This window comes from Aotus nancymaae, unplaced genomic scaffold (genome assembly GCF_030222135.1).
Source record: "Aotus nancymaae isolate 86718 unplaced genomic scaffold, 86718_ANA_hifiasm-v0.15.2.pri h1tg000006l, whole genome shotgun sequence".
In the NCBI taxonomy this organism is placed as follows: Eukaryota; Metazoa; Chordata; class Mammalia; order Primates; family Aotidae; genus Aotus; species Aotus nancymaae.
Genome location: NW_026988417.1, coordinates 48,887,098 through 48,908,291, shown reverse-complemented (window position 1 = coordinate 48,908,291; position 21,194 = coordinate 48,887,098). Strand labels below are relative to the sequence as shown.

At 37.6% G+C, this 21,194-nt stretch overlaps 1 protein-coding gene and 1 pseudogene across 1 annotated transcript in view; one reads left to right on the top strand and one right to left on the bottom strand.

The window, feature by feature from the left end:
* Positions 1-21,194, top strand: part of SCFD2 (sec1 family domain containing 2) — a 435,166-nt gene that overhangs the window by 34,285 nt on the left and 379,687 nt on the right. The gene's annotated exons all lie outside the window — the stretch shown is intronic.
* Positions 19,842-20,433, bottom strand: LOC105709264 (large ribosomal subunit protein eL19-like; annotated as a pseudogene).

The following is a 21,194-nucleotide window of genomic DNA, read 5'->3' as shown; positions in this document are numbered from 1 at the left end:
GTTACAGCTTTAAAAAATAGAATTAATGAACAATTTGTGAATGGTGTGGTGAAGTAAAGCAGGATTCTTTTCTGAAAATGAAAATGAAGAGATAAACATGTCTACTAAGAAATATTTAAACATTTTAATGTACCAGAGACATTTTAAGTTATATTTCTTGATAAATAATTATGTTTAATAGATATATCTTCCAGAATTCTCCCTTTTAAAATGCATATTAAGAAAAGAAGGTTTGAAGGTAGAAATTCTTGTTCTATAATTGCTGACGTATTGCTACTCTGTCATGGTATTTGTTAGTTAAGGAATGTGCATTCAAACCGCTGAATCTTTTTCATATTGAAACTTTAAAATGGTTTGTGGTATCTGTGTTGTAAGAAGACTCAACTCGGGTCACTGTGGCTTGGGAATTCATAATCTAAATTGAAACTATGACTCCTTTCAACAAAGACAAGAACCCTCTGAAGTTAGTTAAAATGGAAGAGGAGGAATGGAAAGGCTCGTTACATTTGAATGACAAGTACAGTAATTTATTGCAGTTCCTAATTAGGTTGATCTTTGCTGCCAAGTAAAAGTGAATAACAATTTAAAAAGGTAATTCCTGGTGGTTAACCAATCACAACCTTTATTGTAATGTTTCTAAATCTTACGTTATATAGACCAGAGTGTGTTCAACAGCATTGCCCAGATTGTCCCCACAGCTCTAGCACTCCTCTAACATCTATTGCTATTCTTGCCTGAGGGCCCATTTCCCTTTTTTCTTTTATCTCTGCCTTTTAATAATGATGTCACACTGGGACAATGGCTGTCAGTGGGGTAGATGGGATCAACAGGGTACAGGTAGGTGCCCTTCTAGCACAGCTGGAAGGAGAACAAAGTAATTCAAAGGGTTTTAACAATGAAAGGAGGCATCTTTGGGGCCCAAGGCAGGCAAGGTCAGAAATCCAGGAATCCTATTTAGGTGACGTATCATGGATGGAAATACAGAAGCAAACCCTCCAAGCATGGAAATGTGTGTTGGAATTTGTTTTTCAAAATATTTTTTAATTGACTACTGTGTGCCAGGCACTTGATGAAGACAAGACCTCTGCCCTCATGGAACCTATTCTAATAGGGGAGACAGTTAACAAACAGATAAACAAGTGAATGTATAATCTAATGTCAGCTGGAGATAAGCAAATAAAACCAAGTAAAGGAATCAAGAGTGAGTAGGGATTTGGGGTATTGAGGTGGAGTGTGGAGAGATAGAAAAAGCCATTCCAAGATGTCTTTTAAGCATAGACCTCAGTAAAGTAAGCTGAGATTCTTCTGGATGTCAGGGGCTAGAACACTGTGGCCTTGGGAAAGGATTAGTTATTCAAAGATGGCTCATTTTGGTGTTGATTTACATTTTCCTACTGGCTAATGATATTGAACATTCTTCACGTGTTCATTTTCCATCTGCATATACTGTTCATAAAAATCTCTCTTCACATTTTGGCCCATTTTCTAATTGAATTTTGTTGTTACTTTTGAGCTTTGAGAGATTTTTTGTTTGTTTGTTTTTTGAGACAGAGTGTTGCTCTGTGGCCCAGGCTGGAGTGCAATGGCAAGATACCGACTCACTGCAACCTCTGCCTCCTGGGTTGAAGTGATTCTCCTGCCTCAGCCTCCCAGGTAGCTGGGACTACAGGCATGTGCCACCACACCCAGCTAATTATTGTATTTCTTGTAGGACAGGTTTTCGCCATTGTTAGCCAGGCTGATCTCCAGCTCCTGAACTCAAGTGGTCCACCTGCCTTGGCCTCCCAAAGTGCTGGTATTACAGGCATGACCACCACGCCCAGCCTGAGAGTTCTTTGTATAAGCTTTTGTCAGATAAGCAGTTTGGAAATATTTCCTCCTAGTCTATAGCTTATCTTTTCATCCTCTTAACAGAATCTCTTCATAGACCCTAACCCTCACCCTAACTATGAATTTTCTATTAGATTATCATGTCATCTGCAAATAAAGACAGTTTTACTTGTTGTTTCATGACCTGTGTGTATTATATTTCCTTGTCTGCCTTATTGCCCTGACTAGAATTCTGTTGAATCAGAATGGTAAGCCTGAACATCCTATCCTTGTTTATGATATCAAGGGGAAAGCATTCAGTCTTTCCCCATCAAGTATAATGTTAACTGTGGGAGTTTTTTGAATACGCTTTTTGTCAGGTGGAGTAAGTGTTCCTCTATTTTTATTTTGCTGAGAGCTTTTATCATGAATTCTGTGAAATGCTTTTTTAAACATTGATTTATATGATCATGTGATTGTTCTTCTTTAACCTGCTAATATGATGGGATATATCGATGGATTTAAAACTATTAACCACCTTTGCATCCCTGGAATCAACTCTAGTTGGTCTTGGTGTACAATTTCTTTGTGTGCGTTGTTGAATTCTATTTGCTAATATTTTTTAAAGGGTTTTTGGATCTATAATCAGGAGGGAAATTGTTCTGTGATTCTCTTCTTTTTTGCTGTCTTTGTCTGGTTTTTGTATTACAGTAATATTAGTTTCATAGTATTTCCTTCTCTTCTATTTTCTGGAAGAGGTTGTGTGGGAAGGTGTTGATTCTTTTGAAGTACTTGGTAGAATTCTTTGGGAAATCACCTAGAATGAAATGTCTGTTCTGGGAGTTTCAAAACTTGAATTTAATTTCCTCAATAGTTATAAGACTGTTTTAATGATCTATTTCATATTGGACAAATTGTGATTCCCCCAATATGTATTTTTCAAGGAATTGGTCCGCTTAACCTAACATCATATTTATATACGTAGAGTTGTTCCTAGCATTCCTTTCTTACCCCTTTGGTGTATGTAGGTTTTGTATTGATCTCTCCTGTTTTATTCTTGATATCAGTAATTTATGGATTATCTTTTCTTTGTCAGTCTTGCTAGAAGTTTGTCAATTTTATTGATTTTTTTTCAAGGAAACAATTCTTCATTCTAATGATTTTCTATATTTTTTTCTGTTTTCAGTTTCATTGGTTTCTACTTTTATCTTTTTAATTTTGTCCCTATGCTTGTTTTGAGTTGATTTTGGTTGTCTTTTTCTAGGTTATTAAGAGAAGGTTAGATAGTTGGTTTGAGATTTTTTTTCTCTTTTCTAATGTATGCATTTAGTACTATAAAATTTCCTCTCAGTACTGCTTTAACTGTGTCTCACAAATTTTGTATGTTTTAGTTTCATTTTCATTCTGTTCTATTTTTTGTTTTCTTCAGACTTTCTCATTGATGGATTATTTAGAAGTGTGTTATTTAGTTTCCAAGGGTTTGGAGATTTTTTCTTGTTATACTTCTGTTATTTATTTTGAGTTTATTTCCACTGTGGTTGAAGAATACATACTATATGATTTCAGGTATTTTAAATTTGTTGAGATTTGTTTTATGGAATTATATAGTCTATCTTGATATGTGTTCCACAGACCCTTGAAAAGTATATATAATGTTATTGTTGATGTTATTTTTGAGTTCTTCTGTATTGCTGTTGATTTTCTGTCTAGTTGTTCTATCAATTGTTGAGAGCGGGATAATGAAATCTCTAACTATAATTGTGAATCTCTCTATTTTTCCTTTCAGTTCTGTCAGTTTTTGCTTCTCGTATTTTTCAGATCTGTTGTCTGGTGCATGCATTTCAGGATCATTATGTCTTCTTGGTATAGTGAACTTTTTATCATTATAAGATGTCTCTTTTTATCTCTGGTAATTTTCTCTGCTCTGAAGTCTATTCGATATTGATAGCTACTTCTGCTTTATTTTGATTAATGTTTGCACAGTATATCTTTTTACTTCCTTTTGTTTTTCAACCTGCCAGTGTCATTGTATTTGATCCAGTTTGTCATAAAACTCATCTGGTTGGGTGATGTATTTTAATCCAGTCTGCCAATCTGCTTTTAATTGGCATTTAGACTATTTAACAAAACCTTTGATATATTAGTACTCCAGCCTGCCATTTTAGTTTTTATTTTCTGTTTGTAGTCTTCATTTTTCATTTATCTGTTTCTTTTATCCAGCCTTTCTGTGAGTTACTTGAATATTTTTTTAGAATTCCATTTATCTAACAGCGTTTTTATTTTTTTTCTCTTTCTCTCTTTTGAGATGGAGTCTCATTCTGTTGCCCAAGTTGGAGTGCCATGGCGTGCTCTTGGCTCACTGCAACCTCTGCCTCCTATGTTCAAGTGATTCCCCTGCCTTAGCCTCCTGAGTAGCTGGAACTACAGGTGTGTGCCACCATGCCTGGCTAATTTTTGTATTTTTAGTAGAGACAGGTTTCACCATGTTGGCCAGGCTGGTCTCGAACTCCTGGCCTCAGGTGATCCACCCGCCTTGGCCTCCCAAAGTACTGGGATTATAGGCATGAGCCACCATTTCCAGCCCTAACAGTGTTTTTGTATTTATCTTTTAATACAGTTTTTCAGTAGTTACACTAGCTATTATGTATAACAACTTACATATATTATGTTGTATACATATATATTATGTAACATCTATTACGTATACATTATATGTAATATCCGTTTACATATAATATATACACATTTATATATGATAACATATAATAACTTATCTCAATCTACTGATGTAATTTTAACGGTTTGAGGGAAGTATAGAAACATTAGCTGTCCTAACTTCCCTTTACCCTCTCATACATGTCATATAATCATTTTAATATTTCTGCTACTTACATTTAGAATCACATTGGAATATAAGTTTTGTTTCCACCATCAGACAGTTTAGAAACCTCTATAAAAGAGGGAAAGTTTATTGTATTTACCTATATTTTTGCTCACTGTGTTTTTTTTCCCTCATGTTTAAAGATTTCTTTTTTTCCCCTGATTAGGGAACTTCCTTTAGCTATTCTTTTACAATAGATCTGCTGGCAACAAAATCTTTTAGTTTTCATTCATCTGAGAATACTTTGATATTTTCACTGGGTATAGGAGTCTGGGTTGGCAGTGTTTCTCTTTCAGCACTTGAAAAATGTACTACTTTCTTCTGGTCTCCATCTCTTTTATGAGAAACCTGCTGTCATTTAAATTGCTTTTCTCTTATAGTTAAGGTATCTTTTCTCTCTTACTGCTTTCAGAATTTTTCCTTGGCCTTTAGTTTTCAGAAGCTGAACTATAATGTGTCTTGGTTTGTATTTCCTTGGGTTTATTCTGTTTGAGGTTCATTTAGCATATTGTATCTGTAGGTTTATGACTTGCAAATTTGAGAAATTTCCAGCTATTATTTCTTCCAGTACTTTTTTAGTCTCATCCTCTTTCTTTTCTTCTTCTGGGATGCCAATAATAGGCATATGAGTTTCTTATTGCTGCTATGCCAAATTGCCATAAATTAGTAGCTTAAAACAATACAAATTTATTATTTTAGTGTTCTGGAAGTCAGAAGTCTGAAATCAGTCAAACAGCCCTAAAATCAGAGTATCAGCAGGCTGGTTCATTCTGGACTTTAGAGTAGAATCTATTCTTTGCCTCTAATAGCTTCTTGGGGCTAACTTGGTATTCCTTTGCCTATAGCCACATCATTTCAATCTGAACTTCCGTTTTCACATTGCCTTTTCCTCTAATTCTGAATCCTCCTGTATCCCTCCTATATGGGCTGTTGTAATTACATTGGACCCATCTAAATAATCTGAAAGACATATTACTAGTCTGTTTATGGATTTTTTACTGAAGCAAAATCTATAATATTTATAAAATTGTGAAATGCACAAATTGAATCATATAGTGTATACTCTTGTGTCAGAATTCTTTCACTAGGCATAAAGGTTTTGAAATATTTCCACATTGCTTTTATCTCCTTTGCTACATAGTAGTATTTCATTGCATGAATCTACTTCAGTTTACCTTACCATTTTCCTGTTGATGGAAACCTGCACTGTGTCCAGTTTTTTGCTATTATAAACATTCTTAAACAAGTATTTTTGTGGAAGGGGGCTATACTATGACTTCTTTTTCCTTTCCATAGAATTTCTGGGCTTTACTTTCATTTCTGTAGAAATGGGTTGGCACACGTCATTTTATTCCCACCAATAATACCTATGAGTTCTGGTTGATTCTCATTCTTGCCAATATTTGATATTTTCCATTATGATGAACTGAATGTCTTCCTCCCAAGTTTGTATGTTGAAAATGTAATGCCTTGTATCTCAGAATGTGACTGTATTTTGAGATAGGCCCATTACAGAGATAATTAAGTTAAAATGAGGCTCTTAGGGTAGGCTCTAATCCAATTCTGAGTGGTATCTTTACAAGAAGATGAAATTTGGACACACACAGAGACACCAGACACATGAATGCACAGAAGGATGACCATGTGAACACACAAGAAGTGGGCCATCTGCAAGCCAAAGAAAGAGGTCTTGGGAGAAACCAGACCTGCTGAAACTTTGATCTTGGACTTCTAGTCTCCAGAACTATGAGAAAATACATTTCTATTGTTTAAGCTACCCTGTTTACGGTAATTTTTTATGGCAACCCGAGAAGACTAATACATCCAATATTTTAATTTTAGTTCTTCTTGTGGGTGTGAAGTTGTAGCTCATTGTGGTTTGAATTTGCATTTTCCTCATGGCTAATGATACTGAGCACATTTTCTCTTTTTTTTTTTTTTTTTTTCCTCCAAATCCATAGGCTTCAAGGATACTGAGCACAGTTTCCTATACTTATTGTATGGAGAAACCAGAGCCCTCATTCATTTCTGCTTTTAGAAATGAGAAAACTGACTGGATGCAGTGGCTCATGCTTGTAATTCCAGAACTTTGGGAGTCCAAGATAGTAGGATCACTGAGGCCAGTTCAAAATCAGCTTGGGCAACATAACAAGACTCCATTTCTAAAAAAGAAAAAAGTTAATTGCATGTAGTGCTTAGAGTCCTAGCTACTCAGAAGGCTAATGTGGGAAGATTGTTTGAGCCCAGAAGTTCGAGGCTGCAGCAAGCCATGATTGTACTACTGTATTCCAGTCTGGGTGACAGAGCAGAACCCCAACTCAAAAAAAAAAAAAAAAAGAAAAAAGGAAGAAAGGAAAAAAGAAACGAGAAAATTGGAATTTATAGTAGTATACCTTGTTGAAGGTGATAGAGCTAGCAAAATTGATTTTGAGCTCAGCTTCTGATTACATAATTCATCTTTTTTTCTTTTACTCTAAAACCAGTTTCTATATTTTGACCTTATTTATAGAAAGCCGTCATTTGATAAATAGAATCATATCACTTTCTTTTTCTATCTGGATTATCTTTACCATTTGTTTCTGTTTTTGTTTTCTGTAGGATTTTTATCACTGGGTACTACATAGCATAGCTATTTCAATTATGACTTTTCCAATATGGGTTCAATTTTGGTAATTGTTTTATGGACCATATTAATCGTAAAATGAGAAAAGAGAATTTTAGGATATAGCCAAGACCTGTATTATCTAACACTAGTCCATGACTGTATTGCTCTGTTTCTATGAGGAGTACAATATAAGAGTCTCTGGGGACTTTACATAATCTAGAATTTGGCTTTACTTGTAATTTAGCATTTTCTTTGTTTCAGGGATTCCCGTGCTTTAAATATGTTAGGTTCCCTAAGGAAGAAATCTCGAATCCTCAGAGCTTATATTTTATACGAAGAGATTACTCAGAGCATTTTAAATTTAAATTGTTTTAACAATACCCAGCATAATTTTTAACCTAGAAGAAGGGTTGTGAGCATTTAGGTGCTTGGTATGGCTGCGTTTTCTCCTTACATTTACTTAGAGTAGTATTTCTAAACTTGATTGGAGAACACATCATTCACATACTCAACTTTTATCTTTTAGCTGCTTGGTATTTTTTGAATTGATTGATTTCTTTATAAAAAATGTATTAATAATTCTAACCATACAAAAATTTCAGAAATAGTATAAGAAACTTTCTCCTCCCCTAAACCATTTGAAAGTAATTTGCCAACATGATGCCCATCACTCCCAAATATTTTAATATTTATTTCTCTCAAAGGGATATTTTCTAACATAATCATAATTTAAAAAATAACAGATATACTACTATCCCCATTAGAATATAGATATAGATCATAGATTAGACAAGTTCCACCATTTGTCTCAATAATGTCTTCTAAAAGCAAAAGGATGTCAGTCAGAAGCACACGCTGCATTCACTTGTCATGCCCCCTTAGTCTTCAGTCTTTCCTTAAGATTCATCATCTTGAAAGTTTTGAAGAATACGGACCAGTTATTTTGGAGAATGTTCTTCAGTTTGTTTGTCTGATGTTTCCTCACAATTAGATTCAGATTTTGTATTTTTGACAGGAATATCACAGAAGCGAAACTGTGGGTTTTTTTTTTTTTTTTTTGAGACAGAGTCTCGCTTCGTCACCCAGGCTGGAATGCAGTGGCACAATCTTGGCTCACTGCAACCTGTGCCTCCCAGGTTTGAGCAATTCTTGTGCCTCAGCCATTGAGGAACTGAGATTACAGGTGTATGCCACCACATCTGACTAATTTTTGTATTTTTTTTTAGAGACAGGGTTTCATCATGTTGGCCAGTCTGGTCTCGAACTCCTGACCTCAAGTGATCCATCTGCCTTGGCCTCCCAAAGGGCTAGGATTGCAGGCATGAGCCACTGCGACTGGCCTGTGTCCTTTTTATTGCATCATATCAGGTGGAACATAATTTAGTTGTCCACTTATGGTGATTTTAGCTTTGATCACTTGAATAAAGGAAGCATGTTGAGATTATGTAAATAGTCTCTTCCTCATCAAACTTTACCCCACTGCTTTAGTATCTATTATTTCCTGGCTGAATTATTTCTGTGATGGCTGAAATAGTGATTTTTCTAATCCCATCATTTTCTCTACATTACTTAATTGACTTTTTATGGTAAGATAAAGGTCTTTGTTCTCCACATGTATGTATGTATGTATTTTTTATTTATATATATTAGCATAACCTAATATATTCATATTTTATTCAATGGGTTATAACTCATTTTTTATTATTTACTTTGATGTTAATATTGTCCCATATTTGGTCAATGAGATCCCCTGACTTCCCTGTCTTTTTGATATATAACTATCATTCTTTGAACTTTTTTTTTTTTTGTATTTTTAGTAGAGATGGAGTTTCACTATGCTGGCCAGGCTGGTCTAGAACTCCTGACCTTGTGATCTGCCCACTTCGGCCTCCAAAAGTGCTAAGATTACAGGCATGAGCCACCGTGCCTGGCCTCTTTGAGCATTTTAATACTTTCTGGTATATTTCAAATACATCTTTTACCTGTTCTAATTAGTCCTGAAATCAGTCATTTCTCTAAGAGCACTGATTCTTTTTAGTGGGGAATTATATTTGGAAACCAAGATCTGGACTCTCAGTGTGCTTGCTGCTTTTGTATATCACTGTTCCCAGGCCCTCACAGTGGACACAGCTAAGGAATTTACACACAAATACACACACACACACACACACACACACACATCAATCTTTATTTCTACGCTAATCTCTGTATATTGAAAACTATGAGTTCCCATCAACACTTACAATTCTAAGCCAGCCTCACAAGGATTCATTCTAGGTTTTTCCTTTTGCATATTTGTAACTACTTCTTGAACAGTGAGTAATCTGGCCCTCTTATCCCTCAATAGATTTACTTATTTTGCTCAGTCTCCTGTATTTAACCAATATAGCGTCACCATTGCTGCCTTTTCCTCCTCTTCTATGTAGATGCTGCCTCCATCCCTCCTGGTCTCCAACATACACAGCACCCTGCCCCATGCTCTGCATGGAGACTCCATGTACCATTTAGGCTCTGATGTTTTGGTTTGGCCTGCTTCTGCATTGGTCTCCTCTTCACCACTCTCAGTCTGCTCACCTACTCTGGGCTGCCACTGCCAATACGCCTGGTGTGGGTATCCTTCTCACTCTACTTGGCCTTTGACATCCTGAGCCAGGCCGCAGCTGCCCGCCTCTACACAGACACCTTTCTTATCCCACTTTGGCTCTGCCACCCTGGGTCAGACTGCTGCCACCCTTCATCCCATGTGGATGCCCCCTTATTCAGGCTGCACTCTGATGTTCCCACCAGTCCTCTTAGGCTCTTCGTGCAGACATCTTCCTCTTCCTGCTTGGATCCTAGCAGCCTGTATTTGTCTACTACCTCCCCAAGACAATACCTCCTCACCCCTTTCAGGCTCTGACATTCTGTGCAAACATGTTTCCAGCCTGCTCATTAAAGGAACTCTGCTGCTGTATCAAGACAGCTCCCCTCTAGGCACCAACTAATGGCATTTGGACTAAAATATGAAGTTTTTTTAAAAAAATATTTGGACTTTATTATAATGAAAGGTTTTGTTTGGTTTTTAAACTTAAGTGATCAGTGCCTGCTTACAGCCTCATTCTAAAATAATGTCTGTATACTTGAATAGTCATGAGTTTGATGTGCTATTTATATTTTCTGTGATTTACATAAATACAGATTAATGACAACTAAAGATGTTCATCTGTTGACCTATAAAAATCAACTTGTGGCCGGGCACGGTGGCTCATGCCTGTAATCCCAGTACTTTGGGAGGCCGAGGTGGGTGGATCATGAGGTCAAGAGATCGAGACCATCCTGGTCAACATGGTGAAACCCCGTCTCTACTAAAAATACAAAAATTAGCTGGGCATGGTGGTGCACACCTGTAGTCCCAGCTACTCGGGAGGCTGAGGCAGGAGAATTGCTTGAACCCAGGAGGCGGAGGTTGCGGTGAGCCGAGATCGCGCCATTGCACTCCAGCCTGGGTAACGAGAGCAAAACTCCGTCTCAAAAAAAAATTAAAAAAACAAAAAAAATCAACTTGATAACCACATCTTTAGGAAACTGTGGTTTAGATTATTCATTTAATGACATTATAGGTTGGTTTGTGTTTTGATTCTTTTGATCTTGGTACTTGACAAAACTGTTAGCAAGACTGCATATCTTCTAGGAATGAGAAAATATATATATTTTTTGTCTTTCTTGTAATTTTAAATAGGAGTGGTGATGGTGGCTATTCTTGTCTTTTTTCTGTTTTTAAGGGGAATATTTCTAATGTTTCCCCATTTATAATGATGTTCACAGTAGACATTTTGTAGATTTTTTAAATCAGGTTAAGGAAGCTCTCATCCTGCTTTACTAAGATTTTTAAAAATGTTTTCATCATAGGCTGGGCACAGTGGCTCATTCCTGTAATCCCAACACTTTGGGAGGCGGAGGCAGGTGGATCACTTGAGCCCAGGAGCTTGAGACCAGCCTGGGCAACATGGTGAAACCCTGTCACTACAAAAAATACAAAAGTTAGCTAGGTTTGGTGGGATGCGCCTGTTGTCCCATCTATTCAGAAGTCTGAGGTGAAAGGATTGCTTGAGCCCAGGAGGTCGAGGCTGCAGTGAATTGTGATCACACCGCTACACCTGGCCTGGGTGATAGAGTGAGACCCTGTCTCAAAAAAATAAAATAAAATAAAAATAAATAACATTTTAAATCATGAATTGGTGTTGAAATCTGTGAAATGTTTTTCCTGAATCTATTTAAAAGATAGTATGTTTTCTTTTCACCTGTTAATGTGGCAAGTTGTATTTATAGATAGCCTAAGACTCAATCATTCTAGCATATTTTGTGTAAACTCAGCTTTGTCATGGTTTGCCATTTTCTCATATACTTTTCCGTGTCTTGGTGTTTTCTTTTTTATTTGAGATGGAGTCTCGCTCTGTTGCCCAGGCTGGAGTGCAGTGATGTAATCTCAGCTCACTGCAACCTCCGCCTTCCGGTTTCAAGTGATTCTCCTGCCTCAGCCTCCTGAGTAGCTGGGATTACAGGCACCTGCCATTACACCTGGCTAATTTTTGTATTTTTAGTAGAGACAAGTTTCACCATTGTTGGCCAGGCTGGTCTCGAACTCCTGACCTTGTGTTTCCTCCTGCTTCAGCCTCCTGAGTAGCTGGGATTACAGGCACCTGCCACCACACCTGGCTAATTTTTGTATTTTTAGTAGAGACAGGTTTCACCATTGTTGGCCAGGCTGGTCTCAAACTCCTGACCTTGTGTTTCCACCCACCTCAGCCTCCCAAAGTGCTGGGATTACAGGTGTGAGCCACCATGCTTGGCAATGTTTTCTTCTTTAGTTCCTTCAGGTTTGATTTTGGGGCAGAATTAGCAGTCATACCCCTTTAGTATGCTTGAAGAAACTAGACAAAGTAGCTTAAACAAAAGACTCCTGTTAAATATTGTTTGCACTGAAGGGTTAATGTTGGTGTATGCTCTCTGAACCTTAGGCCCCTCATCTGAAAATTTGGTTATAATAATGTCTACCATATATGCTTGTAAGACTCAAAGGAGATAAAAATAAGTCAAAAGTCTTGTATAGTGACTTCCCTTTGGGATTTCAGATTTACCTACTTATTTTTATTTCTGTTTTTTGTAGAAAGCTGCTATCAGTGAATCTACAAAGTACCTTCCAATGATGCCTTTTAGTTCATTTACTTATTCAGATCATTTACAATTGATAAAATGTGGTATCTAGAACCTTCTTTGTTTATTGCTGGTCTAGATTGTACTTGAAGTTCAGTCCTGTGTCTTTTCTTCTATTTTTTACTCCTTCATCTCTCTTTTTTTTTCTTTTTTCCCCCACCTGGCCAATTCTTTGTGATTTGATTGAACAGTGCATTCATTATTTTTGTTAATCATTTATGTTTTGGTGGGTCATGGCTCTCAGGTGCATTTAACTTTCAAGAATGAGAGAACTTCTAGGAAAGTATTATTAAAATTATTGTCATCTATGTCCCCTAGAAAGGTGGTGAGTCCTCTTTTTTCTTTACTGTCCCAAATACATAAGCGTGCGTGTGCGTACACACACACACACCTGCAGTAAGTTTCTAGGTTATATTGTGTTCTTATGGAGAGTGAATATCAGAAACAAAAAGTAAGAGGGTAGTTAGAGTTTTTGTGGTGAGAAAAGAGGTTTTGGGAGGTGGGTTAGGGTTGGAGATAGAGGGCGTGATTGTTGGTTGGGGGTCACATGTATCTTCTCTTGGTGAGGCAAGCCTCAAGAAACTTTCCATCAGTTTCCTCAAGAAACTGCCACAATTTTATTTAATCTACTTTCCTAGGCCTTATTTGACTAAGATATAGTTAACTGTATCAATATTTGTATTAACAGTATTCTCTTATTTTCTGTTTCTTTGATGCTCTGGTACCTGGAGTCTAGAACTAGCAAACAACTAGCCAGGGAATGAGCCTCTCATATGTAAACTTACCAATCCAGAGCTTACTCCTTTTCCCTCTACTAGGCTCTCATGCTACCAGCCAATGTGCCCTTGCACTTGTCACCCTGGGGCCAGGTTCCAGACAACCGGAGCCCACAGAAATGATTTAGAGCAGCAAATCCTAAGCCTGCTCAGCCTGCTTACCCTGCCTTGGCCATTCCTTCCCACAGAAACCACAATAAAGGCATGCCCCTATGTTTTTCCCTTGTTCCCTCTGCCTCCTGACCAACCCTGGTGCTTCCCCCTGTGGCCCTGTGTGGCATGCCATGCCTCCTGTTTCAAGGCATCTGTGAGTGTAAGAACTTCTTCCTTCTTGACAGTCATTTCTGTTCCTGTGTATCCTAGATACATTTTTTTTTAAGAGACAGGGTCTCACTCTGTCGCCTAGGCTGGAGTGAACTGGTGTGATCATAGCTCATTGTAGCCTCAAATTCCTGGGCTCAAGTGATCCTCTTGTCTCAGCCTTTTGAGTAGCTAGGACTACAGGTGTGTGCTGTCAGGCCCAGCTAACTTTTAAAATTTTGTAGAGATGGGATCTTGCTAGGTTGCCCAGGCTGGTCTTAAACTTTTGCCCTTAAGTGATCCTCCCACCTTGGCCCCCCGAAGGGCTAGGATTACAAGTTTGAGCCATTGTGCCTGGCCCCTGGATACATTTTTAACTAGTATTGAAGACATTTATCAGGGAATGATATGCTTCTAGGCCAGAAGGTTGAATGTGAGTTCAAGTTGTTCAATGCTTTCCTAACTTCGCTATTCCTTATGGGAGATATTCAAGACATGTGTGCTTGTTATCCCTTTATTTGGTGTTTTTACTAGGAAATTCTGTCTCCTTTATTAATAAGGTAATTGTGGCTACAAAAACTTAGAAGGAAACCTGAAGATTCCCTCTTTACCCTGTTCAGACCTTTTTGAAGTGGTTCCCCAGGTTTTTGGATATCATGGAACACAGAAATTAAGCAACAACATAGAGCTCTACTTTTGTCACACAATACACACAGAGACACACACATAGAATTATTTATCTTACAACGTCGAAAATGCTATAAATATAATATTTTTTACAGGTTGACTATAATGAAAAATGAAAGGCCAGGCACATTAGCTCATGGCTGTTATCCCAGTATTTTGGGAGGCTGAGGTAGGAGGATGGCTTGAGCCCAGGAGTTTGAGATCAGCCTGGGCAACGTGGTGAAAACTCATGTCCACAAAAAGTAAAAAAAAAAAAAAAAATTGGCTCAGCATGGTAGTCCTGTAGTCCTGGCTACTCAGGTGGCAGGATCACTTAGGCCCAGGAAGTCTAGGCTGTGGTGAGCTGTGATTGTGCCACACTATACTCCAACCTGGGCTACACAGGGAGACCCTGTCTAAAACAAACAAACAAACAAACAAAAACTAACTATTTTTCTCTTCTCAGAGTTGTAACACTTCAACACTGTAACACTGTTCTATATTTCTAGGGTATCAAAGGAGATGGTACAAAATGTCTTTAAAAAATCTATGGGAGTTAAGATAGTTAATAACAGAAGCAATGTAAATTCCTATTTCAGTTGAACCAAAATTCAAGCAAAAACCAATGAAGAAAAAACAAGTTATAATAATTTTCGACACAGCAAGTTTTCCCAAGCTAGTGTGTTTGAAGCTTCATACAAATGTGCAGATAGACACAATGGTGTCACCACCAAAATGATAGATACTGGAGTCACTGAATAATCATTGCATATGAGATTATGCTGATTGAAATGAACCTTGTTCATGGAGGTGAGTGACAGAAGGGTGAAGCAGGCAGATGCCTTTGTTTCTAAGGGCCTCTATAAAACTGTCACTAACTCTTTGTCTTAAAGTTTCTTGACACATGAACTAATCCTTAACTTTCCATGACTTGAATTTGAGCCAAAACACACAGATGTAATCAATCCAGCCTAGAGTTCCCCAGTGGAGCAAGTGCTGGCCTGTGGACTGGGTCATGTACGTAACCTATAGGAACTCAAAGTATATCCTTTAGCATCAGAAAAATGTGGCAGAGAAGGGATATGTGTTTGATTTTTAAGTAATCTAATTGTGTTATTAATTTAAAATCCTCATACTGAGTTAATTCATTTATGCATTAGGAATCCATATAAAAAAGTCTTTCTTATGCTTTAGTGTTTTCTAAGAGGAAATTGTTAATAAGTTTGTCTTGATTATAGTATTACCATTAATGGGCTGATGGAGAGTAGGAATAAAAAATGTTTATACTGAGATGAAGCTCAAATACTCTCTATTTTATATGGTGGTTGACCAGTTAATATGTTATCTAATGTGTTTTTTTAAGGGTGAATTATTTGTGCCACCATATAGGGTAACTTTCTGATGTTGCCATGGCATTTGTAAACAGTTATGGTGCTGGTGGGAGTGTCTTTTAGCATGCTAATGCATTATAATTAGCATATAATGAGCTAATTATGAGTGAGGACAACCAGAGGTCACTCTCATCACCATCTTGGTTTTGGTGGGTTTTGGCCGGCTTCTTTACTGCAAGCTGTTTTATCAGCAAGGTCTTTATGATCTGTATCTTGTGCTGACCTCCTATCTCAACCTGTGACTTAGAATGCTGAGCCATGTGGTAATACAGCCCAGCAGGTCTTAGCCTTATTTTACCTAGTCCTTATTCAAGATGGAGTTGCTCTGGTTCAAATGCCTCTGACAAGCCCAAGTTCAGTGTTACTCTCTCCCAGAGCTCCCAGTCTCTGTTTTTATCACCCTGCTGGAGTATGCTCAGCTTGACCTTCCCTGCTGGATGGCTAGCTCCATGCAGGCAGGGTGTGGGAGGTTGCTCAAAGCCATGGGTCTAGCATCATGCCCAGCTCACAGGAAGTGCTTATGTTTTGAAAGAAAGAATGAACAAAGGGCTACTTTCCAGTGCCAAGGGACTCTGTCACACATATCTTGTGCTTAGCTGCTTTTGCTTCTATTGAGATGAAGGTTAATTGGTACATTTGTTAAAAATGAGGTAATTGTTTTAAAAGGTAGTCAAAAGGAAAGATGACTATTGAAGCCTGTGTGAATAATTTAATTAGCAAACCTACCTTCAGAGCTCATTAAGATCACCCCTCATGGAAGCCATTATTCCCTGCTGTGAAAACCTATGACTCAGCTTGCACTCTGTTTAAAATTAGTTGGAAATGTTTTTTGTGTTTTTTTTGCTGTCACTGTATTTCTGTTGGAATACTGTGACTTTTATTGCATATCCTGTGATTAAGCTTAACTTCCCGTGCATGCCATGAAGAAACTATTTCTCTAGGTTTAGTCACAAGATAATGGTGCACATTCACATTTCACATTTCTCTTAATTGCATGCCTTCTACTTGATGGAGTACCATGATGATTCAACATTCAACCACTTTTTAAAAATTATTGCTGTCTTCTATTTTATTTGGTGATGATTATTTCCTATTAGTTTCTAGCAGATTGCATTTCACATTTCATACATGCCAACTCAAGGCAGTTTCTAAGATTTCATTCAGAGATGAGTAATTCTGGTGAATGAAGAGCCAGGAATGAACTGAAATGACCATATTTTAATGTACAAAAGTTTCTTGAAAGATCTAAAAGAGCTCTTTGTAGCAGGTTATTATTATGTGTATGTCATTGGTCTACTTCAAACATGACAATTTGTAAAAATAGTTAGATTTTTATGGATTCAGGATAATTTTTCAAAAAATGACAATTAGTATGTATTGGCATTTTATGTAGTTACTGACAATATAAAAATTACTTATATTTCATAAACCAAATATTCTACTTTCATGTTATATATTTCAAGGAATCTATTTTAACAAATGAAATTGTAAGTTTATCTCTTTTGAAACCATGATTTAGAAACAGAAAAAAGGGAAGAAAATTGTTCGATTTATATTTCACAAGCTGTTGGTAATTTTTGTTGTTGTTAATTCTTTTGATTGCTATCACTGGACTTATGAAAGAGAAAAAGGGGTTTAATAAAAGAAATAGCAGCATGAGATATTCACTCATCTTTTGCTGACCTTTGGAAAGTTAATCAGATTTGTACATGTGAAGTTTGAGTACCATAATGGAAATGTGAGGTTTGAGTAGCATAGTGGAAACCTTATTTTTATTTTTTATTGTTTTTTTGAGACAGAATTTTACTCTTGTCGTCTAGGCTGGAGTGCAGTGTCGCGATCTCAGCTCACTACAATCTCTGCCTCCCCTGTTTAAGCGATTCTCCTACCTCAGCTTCTTGAGTAGCTGGGATTACAGGCATGTGCCACCATGCCTGGTTAATTTTTGTTTTTAGTAGAAACAGGGTTTCACCATATTGGTCAGGCTGGTCTCAAACTCCTGACTTCAGTTGATCTGCCCACCTCTGCCTCCCAAACTGCTGGGATTATGGGTGGGAGCCACCATGCCTGGCCTGGAAACCTTATAAATATAGCTTGTTGGAGACCCCAAGGAATCTCAGAAATTGGCATTTTAGTTCAATCCTTTTATTTTACAGAATTGTGTAGAATTGTGGTTCATAGATGGATTTTGGAGTTCATAGAAACCTGAGTTCAAATCCTAATTTACTAGGCATATAATTTGGGTAAACTATTTTATCTCATTTAGAATCACTTTTTTCACTTGTAAAATGGGGTCAGTGATAATTATCCTGAAAGGTTGTTGTTATTAACTAAGACAATATAGTCATACTGTCTATGACATAGTTCAGTATTCAATAAATGAAAATGATAGCATTAAGTAATACCTGTAAGGGGATATACAGCACCAAAAAGACTAACTGAATTAACCAAGTTACAGAAGCAGCCCATTGGCACTTCCAGTGGGGGACCTGAGCTCCAACCCTCTTTTTTAATTTTTGTAATATAATGAGATGTTTGGCAAGTAGTTTCATTTTGTCTCAATTTTATCAGTGTTAAAATAAGTAGAGACAGCTGGGTGTGGTAGCTCATGCCTGTAAGAATAGCATTTTGGGAGGCCAAGGTAGGTAGATTATCTGAGGTCAGGAGTTTGAGACCAGCCTGGCCAATATAGTGAAACCCCATCTCTACTAAAAATACAAAAATACAAAAATTAGCCTGGCAAGGTGGTGCGTGCCTGTAATCCCAGCTACCTGGGAGGCTGAGGCAGGAGAATCACTGGTACCCAGAAGGTGGAGGCTGCAGTGAGCTGAGATCATGCCTCTTTACTTGAGCCTGGCTGACAGAGCCAGACTTTGTCTCAAAAACAAACAAACAAAAAGGTAGAGGCTACTTTATTTCCCCTTCTTTCTTTTGCAAGGACGTGTTATACATAGAGTTAGAGCTAGACTGGAAATAATACCTGTAAGTCAGTTTAGACTAGTTTTTTTGCCTTTTCAGTTACATGAATGATATATATGTAGAATGATTAAACATTTATCAAAGTCTTCTTGGAGGGAAGCATTTAAAGAAAAAGGCTGAATAAAAATGGAAAGTTAGTATTGTGTAGCCAAGTGACTGTCAATGGCTTTGGTGACCCACAAGGGGAATAATATGATATTGCTTAAAACAAAAGTGTGCAGAATTCTTAGAGCTTTACCTGCTTCAGGAACTCATGTGGATCTACTTTTTACTTTTCACTCCATTCCATCCTGTCCTTTGTGGGACCTACATGTGAACTTAAAGGCTATTAAGGATTCAAAAAGAAAACCAACATGAAAAGTGAAAAAAAATTGACATTCTGCATAATTGATTCTCTTGATGAAGAAGCCATTTGCCTTAGAATGAGTCGTGATTTTGCCATTTACAAGTTGAGTGTACTTAAGTCAGTCAATTGCCTTCTCTGAGGCTCTTTGGATTGGATTTAAGGAGCCTCGGATAATAGTTTAGCTCAGGAGGCAAGGATCAAATGAGGTATAAGAAGTTTTGTACATTCTGAAATGCTTTTGAAGTAGAATGGAGTCATGGTTTTGAAACTATATTTACATTGTATTTTATTTACCTTTCAAAAATTTTTCTTAATTTGGCCATTAGAAAAAGAAAAACAACTCTTTTTGGGTGGTCCTGGTTATTAAAAAGATGTTGACCAGCTGTTCCTGAACTTAAGATAAAAGATTAAGCAAGATGAAGGAGGTTTATAATAAAACACAAAGGGTTTAGATTAGGTATAAATAAGTCTAATCGCAGTTTTGATTTGTTTAAAGCTGTAGTGTTTTTCTCAGGCATATTATAAAATTTTCTTTAGGTGCTTTGAAAAACTAAAAATGGATTTTTTAATCTGTTTCTACTGGGTTAGGTAGAGTCCTGCTGAAGATATAAAGATGATTAATATTACCTCTAATGTTTGCTTCTGACTCAAGAGTTGTACAACCATTTAATAAGTCAGTCTGGAAATAGAATATAGAATTTGAACTCCTTGTAAAAGTAATAATTGTAATTTTAAAAGGTCCTACAGTATTTCACAGTAACTAAATTGAAGAGATAAGCTGAAATGAAAGTCATTGCTTTAAAAAAATCTTTTTTTTTTTCTTAAGGCTCGTTTTATTTTAATGGCTGATCTATGTAATCACGGAGGCCAGTATGAACAGACAAAGGGAGAGCTTTTATTTCTTGGTCTCCTCCTCCTTGGACAAAGGTCTTGATGAACTCCTCCTTTTTGGCCTGGAGGCTCTCTTCATGGCGCTTGCGTGCTTCCTTGGTCTTAGACCTGTGGGCCTTAGCCTGGTCAGCCAGCAGCTTCTTGTGGGCCTTGTCTGCCTTCAGCTTGTGGATGTGTTCCATGAGAATCCGCTTGTTTTTGAACACATTCCCTTTCACCTTCAAGTACAGGCTGTGATACATGTGGCGATCAATTTTCTTAGATTCACGGTATCTTCTGAGCATCCGGCGCAGAATCCTCGTTCTCCTCATCCGCGCGACCTTCTCTGGCATTCGGGCATTGGCTGTACCCTTGCGCTTATCTATGCCCATGTGCCTGCCCTTCCGGCGGGCCAAGGTGTTTTTCCGGCAGCGAGCCCGGGAATGGACCGTCACAGGCTTGTGGATGATCAGCCCATTATTGATCAGCTTCTGGATCTGCTGACGCGAGTTAGCATTGGCGATTTCATTGGTCTCATTCGTGTCCAACCAGACCTTCTTCTTGCCACAGCGGAGGACACTAGAGGCGAGCCTCTTCTGAAGCCTGAGCATACTCATGGCTGTGGCCGCAGCAGCAAAAGCAAACAGCTCCAAAAATCTTTGTAAGAAAAACACTAACTTCCTATAGCTGTCAGTTTCGAAGTAAGCTATAGTAAGGTTCTTAATTTTATTCCTGAAAAATGAAAATTCTTTACATCAACTTGTCATATATAGGGAGATGGCTTGAGTTGGAGTTTTCAGTGTGTATGAATTCTACATTATCTATTGTTGACCTTTTCATATTAGAAAATAAAGCTGCTGACAGCGATTGTACATATATGTACACAAGCGGCGGGGGAAGACTACTGCAGTTCTACAAAAGACTTTCTTCTATATCTTACAAGAAAATTCTGCCCTTTGATTTTTCTCTTATTACTACTACTACTGCTGCTGCTCCTACCACTGTAGCAGTTATGCACCAGGCTTCGTTCTGGGTGCTTTAGACGTATTAGCCCATTCGAGTCTTATAACAACTTATTGAATATACATTATTACCGTCCCCATATAACAGAGGAGAAAACATGTACAGAGAGAAGTCCTCCTAGGGAGTTAGAGCTAGTAAGTGGCAAAACCAGCACCTTGTGTTGTTTGGTCCAGAACCTGTGCCCCTGCTACTCTGCAGTCCTGTCTACTACTAATCGACCACACTGGCGATTGCATATCGTCCTCTCTGTATTGCTTACTTCCCCAGTAGGAAAAGAGAAAGTTTTACACAGTTGGAAATGATAAAGAATTACATACAATCTGCTACTGCAGTTATAGAGTGGATTTCAATGAAC